At 44.3% G+C, this 13,831-nt stretch overlaps 1 protein-coding gene across 5 annotated transcripts in view; it reads right to left on the minus strand.

The window, feature by feature from the left end:
• FGGY (FGGY carbohydrate kinase domain containing) overlaps nt 1-13,831 on the minus strand; it is a 340,924-nt gene that overhangs the window by 296,047 nt on the left and 31,046 nt on the right. The window contains exon 1 of one of the 5 annotated variants that reach the window (XM_029617870.1): nt 840-969. The exons of the other annotated variants lie outside the window; for them this stretch is intronic. The gene's annotated coding sequence lies outside the window, so the exon portion shown is untranslated. Of the gene's footprint in view, nt 1-839; nt 970-13,831 lie in introns of those variants that run through there. 5 annotated transcript variants of the gene reach the window in all.

A 13,831-nucleotide genomic window follows, 5' to 3' on the forward strand; every position in this document is an offset into this window, starting at 1 on the left:
AAGTAGTTTGCATGTGCTGGCAGCCACTCCGCCCCTCCTTACCCAGGCCACGCCTCCCTAGCCCACCCCTTTCTCAGGGCCCGGCACTTGTGAGCATAGCGGGACTTATTTGCGTGGCTGGGCCCCTTTTGAAAATGCACGTGGCATGCAAAGGGCCCGGCCCCGCACATAAATCTTGATTTTTACGCACCCAGCAGTTTGAAAATTCGGCCTTTAGTGATCTCCCAGAGTAAAAACAAATCCCATCAGATGGGTAGTGAGCAGGGATGCTGTCCTAGCTCACTTCACTGTAGAGAACAATCCACAGGAGCTTGGATCTTAAGATAAATTTGACTCAAAAATAGTTTAAGTGCTATATCACAACCATAAAATAATCATTAAAAAGTGTTCTTAAATTTAAAAAACTGGGTTAAAGCTTGTCCACAACTGTCCATCCAATAGCTGGAGACAGAACACAGGTTACCTCTGGTTCCTTGCATGACAGACATACAGGTGATGTCATAAAAAAAAAAAAACCTCTGCCTCAACTACTGGATGAGGGGACTAAACCCATGTGTTCTTAACTGGTGGAGCAGAAGGACAAGAAATCTACCGATTATATCACACTACAAAAACACTCCAAAAAAAAGATTTTAAAAAGTATAGAATCTTTTGACCCCCCCACTTCCTCAAAATCGGAAATGTGGCCTTGATTCAACCATATTGACATTTTTCTTAACCAAAGACAAAAAAAGGTAGGATCTAATGATCACAGCATAAATCTGGAAGACCGAACATCATCTTTGGCTCCTGAGCGTGCGTGACCATGGACAAGTCACTCTCCCTGTGCATCCGATTACCTGTTTTGGATAGAAATCACAATCGACAGAAATAAAAATAATCTCTCCTCTTCCTTTAAGGAATCTGCCAAGCAGTTCATGTGCCAGAAGTGTGACATTAGGGCTGGAATTGACTGTACATCAGGTGGCAACACTTCGGAGGTGCTGACATCGAAAGCACATGGGGATTCTGTTGTGTACTATAGGAACAGTTATGAAAAGGAAACACTATATAGATTTAAATATTCAGAGTATGCAATTATACATTTCTATTGTTCCATTGTGCAAAGAAGGGCAGTGTTTCACACTAATCTGTGACACTCTACAAGGAAGGCGTGCATGCATGCAACTGTGGTGTACTCCTTATGCATCCTCTGGGAATTTCCACCACTTAAGCATTAAGCTTCCCTAGAAAGATCTCAGATATCCAAGAACCATCTCTTGGTGTGTTTGTGTCCAGGAGACTGTCTTGTCGTTTCGTGAGGGAAACAAGAGTGTCAGTGCAAGTAATGCAAGCATAGTTGAGTTCTTCTTTGTAACTCGAACCACACACACGAAAATCCAGATCACATACCCTGAAAATGTGACTCCCTATCATATGCTGGAAACAGGGAGAGACATTCTGAATATATAAAAAAAAAAAAAAAAAAAAGAGTCTTGTGAGACATACGACAGGAAGAACTTCCCTTTAAGTTTGAAAAATTAAAACACCTGTTTCATTTGCTAAAAATACTACAGATGGATAGCAGACATCCGTCCCTTCCTAAGAAAGCTTTCCAAAGAGGTGCCCCACTATTCTCTCCTTTGATGACCCTCCCCTTTCTTCTCCCCATGTGCGCACACACACACACACACACACCCCCACACAGTTTGGGTTCTTTTCCTCACCATTAGCCCAGCCTTGGCACAGCCGGGTTTCTGTTCCAACACAGAAGATGATAGCACTTTGCTAAGTTAAACAATGCAGGTCTCACAACATTCATTCAAAGAAAAACAAGATCATATCATTTCACTATCATTTGTTTTTAAACAGCAATGCCTCCTACTCTTTCCAGAACTGAACTTTACAGCAAGCAGGATGTTGGACAAAGGGGACGCTCAAACATCTCCCATGGCCAATGTTTTTAAAAGCAGACAGGAAAAAAAAAACAAAAAAAAACACGACTTTTACTTCAAGAATGTATTTTCTGTCTGCTGCACAGAACTTAACCATCTCATCCTCTCTCTCTCCCCTCCTCCTTCTCCCTTAGTCATGGGGGCAAGCTATCTCCTGGGTCCTTTCAAAAGCAAGTCTTGACCAGTGACCAGAAGAGGAGCAGGAGATGCTGCATCTCCTGGTGCTCAGCTTATTTTTTCACAGTTTACTTAATACTTTAATCAAAACTAGGAGTTAAACTTTACTGGAGCACTAAAAAATATTCAGCTTTACTCATCCCCAAATCAGGCTCTTTTCAGTTCTGCAATGGAGTATAAGATAATGCTGCTTTATATATTACATGCACATATGTAATCCTTAAAAAAATGTATTTCTTTTTTTGACACGGTATCCTTCATTTGTTCTTTAATCCTCGTTTAGATTTTTTTTCCCCCCCAATAGGGGTTTTTTTTTTGTTTTTTTTAAACAGCCCAGAATTGTAGAAAAGAGACCACATACACACTATTATTTGTTAGCATTTTACAGGAATGACAGCATGCCACAGCTTTACATCACATGATGCATTCAGTTGAAAACTGGAGCCCAAACAATATCTGGCTTCTTTCTGCTTTCTTTCTTTGCTGAGCAAAGACAGCAATTTATAAAAAAAGACAACAAAGAAAAATCAATCGGGGGAACGTCCACTTTCTGACTTCCAAAGCTTGACTGGACGCCAGCAAAAAGTGCAGAGTCCAAGACAACCGCTCCTGACCTTCCCTTAACCAGTTTCTTTCAGGGTAATGAATCTCAGTAAGACCTTTTAGAGCAGAGATATCTACGTAATACACTACACAGAACACTACTAAAAATTAATATTAACACTTTTCAGTTCCACCCACTACGTGTAGCCCAGGCATTGCTTCCAAGCCACTGAGGTTGTTCAAAGGACAACTTCTTTGGAACACGATCTGGTCTGAATGCAAAACAATCGCCTGCCTGCCAAAGGGATTTTCTTAAATACAGATCATTTAAAGTGGCAGTACAAGCTAATGTCGCACATCTGTTCTCCTCACTCCACAGAGAGCTGCCTCCCCTGCCTCCACCAAAGCCTTCATTAAAAGCATATTTCCCCCACCCACCCCCCAGTGATAAAAGTGGCTCTTGTGCTATGGCGTTTGCTTTCTGATGTCCCACATAAGCTGATACGTAGAAGTGGAAAAGTATAAACACCAGCAATGGTATAAGAAGCTTGGTACATATAATGAGCCAGTTTATAGTCTCTGTTTTTCAAATAAGTTATCATCATCAGCTTGTCCATAGGTATCACATTCCCTATAGAGGAGAGCATACATATTTATATATATCCTGTCCCCTATTTTATCTACTATAGAACTCATACAAAAACAGGGTCCTGTGTTTTTCTAGATAGGTGTTCTTAATATAGACGTCACATACAAAATATTAATGTGACGGTTAATAACCTGGGGAGCAATTCATCCAAAATCTTTTAAGCCTCTAGAGGAAAAGTAGTAATCCCGTCCCCCCATTAAATAAATAGCAATTGTCATATACACATTGTATTCACCTCTGGCAGCCCTCAATCCTAAATATATTTGACTCCTGCTGCAGGCTGATGTAAGTCTGGGATGGAGTGCTGCTACCATTATTATGGGAATAAATCTGCCCTTGGTGTGTAAACGTGTCTACTCTCTCTGATGAAGGTGCCCATTAGGAACAAAACCACTGGGTTAACGTATATGACTACAAATATATAAAAATGTAAAATTGGCATGCCTTGATTTTTTTTTTTTTTTTTTGCCCTTTCAGGATGCCATGTTTGCCTACAATCCCTCTGTATATCCAGTATGACTATATCACCAGTGAGGAAGAGAAGATGCCATTGCACTTCTATGTTTCTCTTCCCCTAATTTATTTATTTATTTAAAATATTTATATACCGGCCTTCATGAATGGGATTCATATCAGGCCGGTTTACATGGAACAGGGGAAAACCCAAAGTAAACATAAAACCAAAGTAGACATAAATAAGAAATAAGAAAGGACGAAAAATCAAAGTTACAATAAACAGGGGTATTGAACTTGGGAGCTAGTGTAGCTAGGAATAAGTGAAGTAGGAGTAAGAGCGATAGAGATTAACTAGGTAATTATCAACTAATATGTTATGAAATTAATAGACATTTAGTTCCTTGATCTGGGTATGGCGAGTTAATTTGAGTAAGGGGAAGGCTTGGAGGAAAAGCCACGTCTTAAGTTTCCTTCGGAAGGGATGGAGGCACGGTTCCAGTCTTAGATCAGTCGGTAGTTTGTTCCAGAGGACTGGTCCTGCTGTAGAGAAGGAACGTTCTTTGGTGGATGTTAGCCGGGTGGATTTGGTAGGTGGGACTTGCAGCATTCCTTTATATGCCTCTCTGATGGGCCTGTCTGAGGCATGGAGTTTGAGAGGGGTCTGTAGGTCTAGGGTGAGTTGTTTGTGAATGGTTTTGTGTATTATGGTGAGTGCTTTATGTTGAATTCTGTATTTTATTGGCAGCCAGTGTAGGTTACGGAGGATAGGGGTAATGTGGGCGCTTCGGTTAGTGTTAGTTAAGATTCTGGCTGCTACGTTCTGGAGCATTTGTAGCGGTTTTGTTGCTGAGATGGGGAGCCCCAGGAGCAATGCATTGCAGTAGTCAGTCTTTGAAAATAGTGTAGATTGAAGGACAGTTCTGAAGTCCTGGAAGTGGAGGAGAGGTTTAATTCTTTTCAACACTTGAAGCTTGTAGAAGCATTCTTTGGTGATATTATTGATTGATTTTTTTAGGTTCAGATGATTGTCTAGTATGACTCCTAAATCTCTTGTGTGAGCAATATGTGTGTCCGGGGAAGTAGAATCCGTGTTAGTCAAGTGTTTTTGCAGGATTTACTTTGGTAGTGAGAGTAGTTGATATCAGGGAGTGGTCTGACCAGGGTACAGGGGTGCAGACTGGAGCATTCTTGTGAGACAGGTTTGAGTTGATGAATATGAGGTCCAGTGTGTGACCAGCTTTGTGGGTAGGTTTGTTGATGATTTGTTCAAAACCCATTGCTCTAAGAGTGGAGAGGAAGGTATCGCAGATAGGAGAGAGTGGCGAGGCATCGACATGGAGATTGAAATCCCCCAATATCATAGCCGGTAAGTCTGTATTTATGTATTTGGCAATCGTTTCTATGAGAGGGGAGGCCTCAGTGTCCAATATTCCTGGTGGGGCGTAGACTAGGAGAATTTGGATGTGTTTTGACTTGAATAAGCCTAGTTCCAGTTTTTTTTTAGGAAGACTTGACAGGTTGCTGTGTTAGATGGAGTTCTTTCTTAGTAGCTAGTAAAAGTCCTCCTCCTCTTTTTTTGGGTCTTGGGATTGAGAAGAAGTCGTAGAGGTGTATCGGTAGTTGGTTTATCAGGGGGGTGTCGGAACTTTTTAACCAGGTTTCTGTGATGGCACAGATGTCTGGTTTGGAATCCAGCAGAAAATCATTGAGGATGTGGGTTTTCTTAGTGAGGGATTGGGCATTGAAAAGTGTCAGAGAAAATAACGTGAATCCTAATAGTTGGGTGAGCGGTGAAATCATGATAGGGATGAGAGATCTCTTAGCTTGGTTCAAGGGTCGTAGTAGAGGTCTCAAGTTATGAGAGACGTGGTGATGAATAATCGGGATGGGGTAGGTTAGCATGTTGGCTCGGTAGATTGACTCCGCTGTTGATGTAGGAATAGTAGTGGGTTGATTATGAGCCTAATGATTTTACAGTGTCTTATCCAGGTGGATGCGCATTCCCTCCACATTGTGCAACGTACAGATGCAAGTATGGAGCATATAGCTGGGGTCTTGTGTAAAATAAGGAGAGCTGCTTTTTTCAAAAGTACTTGAAAAAGCAGTGTCATCTCAACTTGTAAATCATTTGGAAGACCAATTTGGATTTAGGAAACATTGTTCAACAGACATTACTCCTCATTAATGGACTCTGTTCTACATGGGTTTGATGCTGATGAATCTTATTTTCTTGTGCTAATTGATTTAACAGCCGCCTTCAACACTGTGGACCAAACCCTGTTGTGCCATCAGCTGAGCAACATTGGGATCGACGGTGGTGTTCTCAGGTGGTTCTCTTCCTCTCTCTCTCTAATAGGACATTCCAAGTCAAATTGGGCAATCCATATCTGAGCCTTCCATATTGATACAGGTGTCCCTCAAGGTTCAGCACAGTCAGCAACATTATTCAATATTTATATGCTCCCTCTATGTAAATTATGGCAGATTTAGGAACTACCTTCTTCTTGTATGCACATGACATGCAGTTTTACACCCCAATCTCTAAATCATTTGAAAATACAGCGTCAATACTCTCAACCTATATGAAAGCAATATAGCAAGAATCTCAACTCAAACTAACATTAAACACTAAAAACAACTGAAATCATTTGGTTTAGTAACAATTCTTCAATAGATAAAACCTCTGCCTCTAGACCTGGGTAATTTTCACATTACTACCTCAGATCAAGTACAGGACTTAGGTATCCAGATAGATGAAAACCTTACTATGAGAAAGCACATAAATACATTAATTAATGCAGGCTACACCAAGCTGTGCATATTACATCGGTTGAAACCTTTACTAACGTTCGAGGACTTCCATACTGTTTTACAAATTCTAATTTTCTCAAATATAGACTACTGTAACTCCCTATTACTCAGCCTTCCCACGTCTCTTAAAACCATTACAGTTATTGCAAAATGCCTCAACAAAATTATTAGGAACAAGGAAATTTGATCACCTCACTCCCTCGCTGATATCCTTGCTCTGGCTGCCAGTACAATCCCGAATCTATTATAAAGTATGGACATTAATATTCAAAATCATCCACTCCAGTAACACAAGTCTGATTGGTTGTAGTGTCAAGCCTTACACATCTCAGCAAACACTAAGATCTCAAAATAAATGACTACTGACTGTGCCTACAATATGGAGTACACATCTGATGCAAGTAAGAGATTGTGCCCGCTCTGGAAAACACACGAAGCTCTGGAATTCTCTGAGACATTACATTTGATACCAGAAAGAAAGATTTAAACGTGAGCTAAAAACATGGTTATTCAAAAATGCATATAACCTAATTTAAAAACATCAGAATGCAGCGAACTTAAACAAGAAGGACAAAAGATAATTGAAGAATGAGTAATAAATTAACAAGAGAATTTAAGTATCTTAAGACTATGTATTGACTATTATGAGAAAATTGTTGTTATAATGTCGATACTATTAGCCTGATGGCTTAGACCTTTAGTTAATATGTATTAGAACATATCATTAGATTTATATTAATCCCTGTTGTGTTGATTTATAGTATGAATGTTACTTTTGTAAACCATTGTGATCTTCATTTGGAATGACGATATATAAAGTGTCTAAATAAATAAATAAATACAGCTGGGATGAAGGGAAGCAGAAAGGGAGGGTAAAGTGAAGGTAAACTGTGAAAAGAAGATGGGATTAACTTTAGGCTATTTTTTTTTTTTTTATTTCTATATAGGATTAGTGTTCCCCAATATATACATATTTTTTGTAGCATGAGTGTACTATAAACATATATTATTCACCAAAAAGTGTGGGTTTTTATTGATCACCTGTGGAGCTGGGTGATGTGTTTTGACCCTAGGTTAACTGAAGTCTCCCTCTCTCTCCCCCCTGAGTAGTCTCTAAAAATTGGTTTGTTTTGTGCACACTATGGGGCCGATGCAATAAAATTTGCGGAAAGCGGGCGCTGACTTTTCAGCGCCCGCTTTCTCAGCACACGCATGGCGCCCGCAAGGGGGGCGTCAAGCAATAAACAAATTAGGGGGGTGGTGCTAGAAAGAAGGTGCTAGGGTTGCTAGTGCGACCTTAGCGCCTCCTTGCTAAGGCGACCCCTCGGTTACCAGTGGTCTGCCAGATATGAACACCGATGCCGATAAACTTGGCGTCTGTTTTCATAACCACAGTCAGCCGGTTATGAAAAGTGACGCCGAGCATATCGGCGTCGGTCTTCAAAGCAGCTGGCAGAGGTTTCTCTCTCTTTTTTTTTTTTTTAAGGTACAGAAAAGCAGTTTTTTCTGCTTTTCTGTACTTTCAGTGCGCTCAGCTATTAAATCCTGCTCCATGCAGGTGTTAATATCCGAGCGATAAATGTGCTTCTGAGATGCACATTTATCTTTTTGCATTTGGAGTGAATGAGTAATGGCCTCATTCACATGCATTTGCAAGTGATGAGCGCTATCTCATTCACTCCGTGTCGGACGTGCGCTAAATATGCGCTAATCCCCCTATCACATTAGGGGGTGGATTAGCGCCTACTTAACCCGCGTCTGACAGCAGGTTAAACAGTGCGCTCGACTGAGCGCACCGTATTGCATCGGCCCCTATGACCAGAATGAATCTCACTAATAAGCCAGGGTATGTTGGATATGATCTCAATCTCTCAAATTTACTGCTATTGCAAAATTTATGCCAAAGAACTTCCATCTGGAGATAGACAGCTTTTATTTTTAGGTGTTTATAAATTATAAATTTAGGTGGTGATTATTTTTCAGTTGATTAGGGATTCTTTGAGGGTGTTTATTTAAAATTATTTAAAAGTTTATAGACCACAGCGGTTTACAATACAAAAAAGAAATATAAAAAAAAACAAACCATCACCCTCTACCCTATGCAACCCTACCCACTCAAGCCCCAGGGAACAGGAAAGCCTTAACATGCTTCTGGAGAATTGTTAGTTCAGTTCTGACCACCTGGTAACATATTCCATAGTTGTGCAGCTAAGCTAGTAAAAGCTCTGTTATGAAAAATGCTGCAACCAAAATCCATCTCCCACTGGAGATCCTGTGAAGACCGCAAGGCCTGACCTGGAATATACTATTCCAAATCATACAAGCGCTTTGGATCATTACTCTGTAAACAGCAAAAATCCACAGTTAATACATTTAAAATGACCCTCTCCAACAGCAGTAACCAAAGGAGGCAAACTAACAATGGAGCAGTACTCTCATTTCTACTTTTGCCACAAATTAACTTAGCTGTACTATTTTGAATAAATTGGAGCTTCATCCCATCATAATATGTACATACAGGACCACACTCACTCGCATCCACCCTGAACATAGAAATAACTCCAAGACAATGGTTTGGGAAAAACAAAGGCCGCAGCTTTATTCATAAATGGTCCGAGCCCTGAAACAACAATCATTTATTATTATTGTGGGATCTCAACATTCCCTCCCCGTCTATCCGCCACTCCGGCAGGATAGCCTTCTCCAGCCACCCGGCTCGAATAAATTGGCACTCACTCCAAGTTCCGGCCTCCGATGTCCTCTGACAAGGAGCCAACTCGAGTGGACCCTCGCCTCCGCCTGCCAAGGGTCTGGCCTCCGTGGTCCCCGCCTCCTTCCAGCAAGGGACCACACCCATACAACAGCCCAGTTGTCGACCATCACCTGTCTAATGTTGAAATCCCTTTACCATCAGACATCATTTTAACTCTGCAGGCTCGGACCAAGCGCCCCCGCTGCGACGACCCGCCCAAACACAACATGTTCAATTCAATAAGCAAACAGTAAACCATAAAACACAATAGGGTGGGTGGGAGGGAAACCGAATTGTCCCGCTAATCCCGCCGCCGAATCACTACTGATAGCCCCCACGTACCGACCCTCCAAATTCAAAATACTTTCCCCCAATCAGATGCTCCCTGCTCCCTGTCAGCCAATCAGCGGCTGCCACTCCATATCTTAGATCTACGTTGCCTTTCCTCGTACTCGCCACCACCCCCCCCCCCCTTCCCGAACGGACTTTCATTCCCCCCGCGCTCCTTAACCCTTTCCTTCCCCCTTCCTTCCTTTCCAAAACCCCCTCTTCCCCTCCCCCCCCCCCCCCCCACCCACCCGCGCTCGCCGAGTGTGCCTTAGTCACATTATAGGGTCTCCGCGGACACAAGGTCCACTTCGACCATCATAATATGTACATACAGGACCACACTCACTCGCATCCACCCTGAACATAGAAATAACTCCAAGACAATGGTTTGGGAAAAACAAAGGCCGCAGCTTTATTCATAAATGGTCCGAGCCCTGAAACAACAATCATTTATTATTATTGTGGGATCTCAACATTCCCTCCCCGTCTATCCGCCACTCCGGCAGGATAGCCTTCTCCAGCCACCCGGCTCGAATAAATTGGCACTCACTCCAAGTTCCGGCCTCCGATGTCCTCTGACAAGGAGCCAACTCGAGTGGACCCTCGCCTCCGCCTGCCAAGGGTCTGGCCTCCGTGGTCCCCGCCTCCTTCCAGCAAGGGACCACACCCATACAACAGCCCAGTTGTCGACCATCACCTGTCTAATGTTGAAATCCCTTTACCATCAGACATCATTTTAACTCTGCAGGCTCGGACCAAGCGCCATAGACACGGGCATCCTATGCCCTGTGACCCCCCAAAGATGCGGCCCTGTCTACCTTCGGAAATAGTGTCTCCAGTACCTCCTGAATGGAATTTAAGAACAGGTCAGTACCCAGGAAAGACAAATGAACTCCGTCGGAGCCGAACAGCCCCGAACTCGGACCCCAGGACCATTCATGGCGGACGTGCCGCCTCCCCAACCGAGCCAGCCAGGATCCAATCTGCTGGTTCGCTTTGGACCTACTACGTTTCCACATCACATTTTCCCATTCAGTAGGTCTGGCAATTATATCCGACCAACACAGGATGGTGGTAGGCAATAGGATTGAAACAGTCATCAAATCCTTCCGGACAATGCTGATGAATTGCCTACCAGCCATCCGTCCCCAGTCATTGCCCCCCAAATGAATCACCACAACACGAGGCGGTCGGAGACGCGTGCATTCGTTCCTCACGTATGGCACCAACTCGTCCCAACGCATGCCTCTCCGCCCCATCCAATGTACTTGCACCCCTCTGTTCTGCAGATCCAAATGGGGACCGTAAGGTCGACCCTGTGCATGCTTATGTGCCCAATGAATATATGAATGTCCAATGATCCACACCGACATATCAGCGGGCACTGCACCTAAAAGAAACAATAATTAGTCGATTTTTTGTGACATCCCCCCATCCGGGCGGATATAACTTGTATATGCCCTGGATCTCCACCGTCCAATCCTCTGTATCACCCCCCTGGACAATCCCGCCCCAGCTGCTGAGGTTGCCGCTCCAATTCGAAAAGAGTGTGTCCCGAATAGCCTTCCGTCCAATCCTATCTGGACCAGCGCCCGACGAAGTACCGATTTAAATTGGTACCTGGTCAACGGACTTAGGTTCTCGTGTATCAAGAATGGATCCGCCTCCCCAGGCCGCGCCCTACAGTACTGAATCGCGTTTGCCACCGGGCAGGTATCCAATCCTGGCACCGCAGTCAGCACCACCGACGACCCGCGACCCTGTTGATCGGTCTTTGAGCGTGGTATACCTAGTACCACCGACCGATTTGTCACAATGACGTTCCTGGCCAAGAGTCCCAGGCAATCCTTGCTGCCGACCGATCGCGCCACTAATTCGCTTATTCTGAAGGCACCGAAAAAGGCGAAAACAAAAGCCAAACGGAATAGCAGAATTTCGTAATTGGAAGAGCACACCGCTCCTACCGCTCCCCATAGCCGAAGCAAAATATCGTGCGTGATGGGCAAACGATAATCCGATCGTTGCCCCACTTCTCGATGCCAACCTGCTAACAACCTTCGTACTATAAAACGCCCCGAAGGAAAACCCCAGTCATGAACACGCATAAAGAAAGAAAATCCCGCCAATTGCTGACACACCGACGATCTCGCATAACCATGTAACCTAGCTTGTTCAATAAAACGCACCAAAGCAACATCAGAAACGGGACCCCCACGCCAACCTAGAGACGACAAAAATGCGGTCACTCTTCGAGCTCCGTTAACGTAACCTGTCCATGTTGACGTTGCTAATGAAGCTCGCAGCATACTCCAGGCATCAGGGCACCAAATTTCCAAAGGGAAGATGGAACCGGCGTTCCATCGGACTCCGCCTCCGGCGCTAATTCTCGAAATGTATCCCACTTGAAACGAGAAAGAGAGTCGGCGACACCATTAGAAACCCCCGGCACGTGCCGGGCCCAGATAGTGACATTCAAGGACATACAATATAAGATCAAAGTCCGCAATAACTCCGATACACGAGTACATTTCGCTGATCTTTTATTGATAACCTCGACCACCCCCATATTGTCGCACCAAAAAACGACCCTCTTTCCCCGTATCCGCGCACCCCAAACATGCACCGCTACCACAATCGGGAACAATTCCAAGAATGTGATATTCCTTGTTACCCCCTCTTCAACCCAAGCACGCGGCCATCTCGCCGCACACCAGGACCCTTGAAAATAGGCACCAAAACCCGTAGCCCCCGCCGCGTCGGTAAACAACTCCAGATCGTGATTAGACGACGGATCAGATTGCCAGAATTCCACACCATTGAAACCAACTAAAAATGTATCCCATATCTGCAAATCATCCCTCATTCCTTTGGACACCCGAATGCGATGATGACGCTTCCTAACGCCTGACATGGCGTGTGACAATCTCCTCAGGAATACCCGACCCATAGGAATTACTCGGCACGCAAAATTAAGGCTGCCCACTATAGATTGCAATTCCCGCAAGGTTAGTTTATGCCTGTCAACCGCATCTCGCACCAAACTCCGCAGCCGCTCCACCTTCACTACCGGCAACCGCGAAACCATTTCCCCTGAGTCTAACTCAATTCCTAGGAACGTCAATTTTGTGCAGGGTCCCTCCGTCTTGCCCTCTGACAAAGGAATACCAAATTCCCGCGCCACCTTCTGGAAAATGCCCAAAACATGTTCACACTCCTCCGATTCAGCCCTTCCCACACACAAGAAATCGTCCAAATAATGCACTATCTTGTTCGACCTAGCTCTTATCTGAACCACCCAATGCACAAAGGAACTAAACGCTTCGAAGTAAGCACAAGCTATAGAACAACCCATAGGCAAGCACTTATCAAAATAGTATCCCTGCTGAAAACGAAATCCCAGCAAATGAAAACTATCAGGATGTATAGGCAGCAAACGAAAAGCCGACTCTATATCCACTTTTGCCATCAAAGCATTTGGACCACAACTTCTCACTACCTGAACTGCCGAATCAAACGAGGCATAACGCACTGTACATAATTCTCGAGGAATGCCGTCGTTTACGGACTTACCCTCGGGAAAAGACAGATTATGTATCAGCCTGAATTTTCCCGCCTCTCTCTTGGGAATAACTGCCAATGGTGATAACACTAAATTTGGAAATGGTGCCACCGAGAACGGACCCGCGATCCTGCCGAGAACTAGCTCCTCACTCAATTTTTTCTGAACTACTCCCAACAACTTGCGTACGGACGGACAATTGCTCCCCCCCCCCACAACCCCTTCCCCCTCATAAGGAATGCGAAAGCCTCCTGTAAAACCTTGAAGAAGCAGTTCCGCTGCCACGTGGTTTGGATACAATCTTAACCAAGACGACATCGCTGCAATACGAACCGGCGTCCTTGCTACTTCAAATCCCTTGTTTGTTCCCGCCCTTGACCAGTTGGGTCGCAGGGGAACCTTCACCTTGTCTTTTGGGGCAGCGCAAGGCAGTGTGGGCTGCTCCGCAGTTGGAACAGGCATGCCTGAATTTGCAATCGGGGAAGTTGCAATTGGAGCGATTAAATCGCCAACAGATGTCACTGCGCACCGCCCCTCCCTTAACCGTCCCTCCGCTCGGGAACTCTTTTCGAAAGGACCGATTCGAATTTGCCCCCGATACCAAACCCTGGCCTGACCCC

This window comes from Rhinatrema bivittatum, chromosome 10 (assembly GCF_901001135.1).
Source record: "Rhinatrema bivittatum chromosome 10, aRhiBiv1.1, whole genome shotgun sequence".
Taxonomy (NCBI): Eukaryota; Metazoa; Chordata; class Amphibia; order Gymnophiona; family Rhinatrematidae; genus Rhinatrema; species Rhinatrema bivittatum.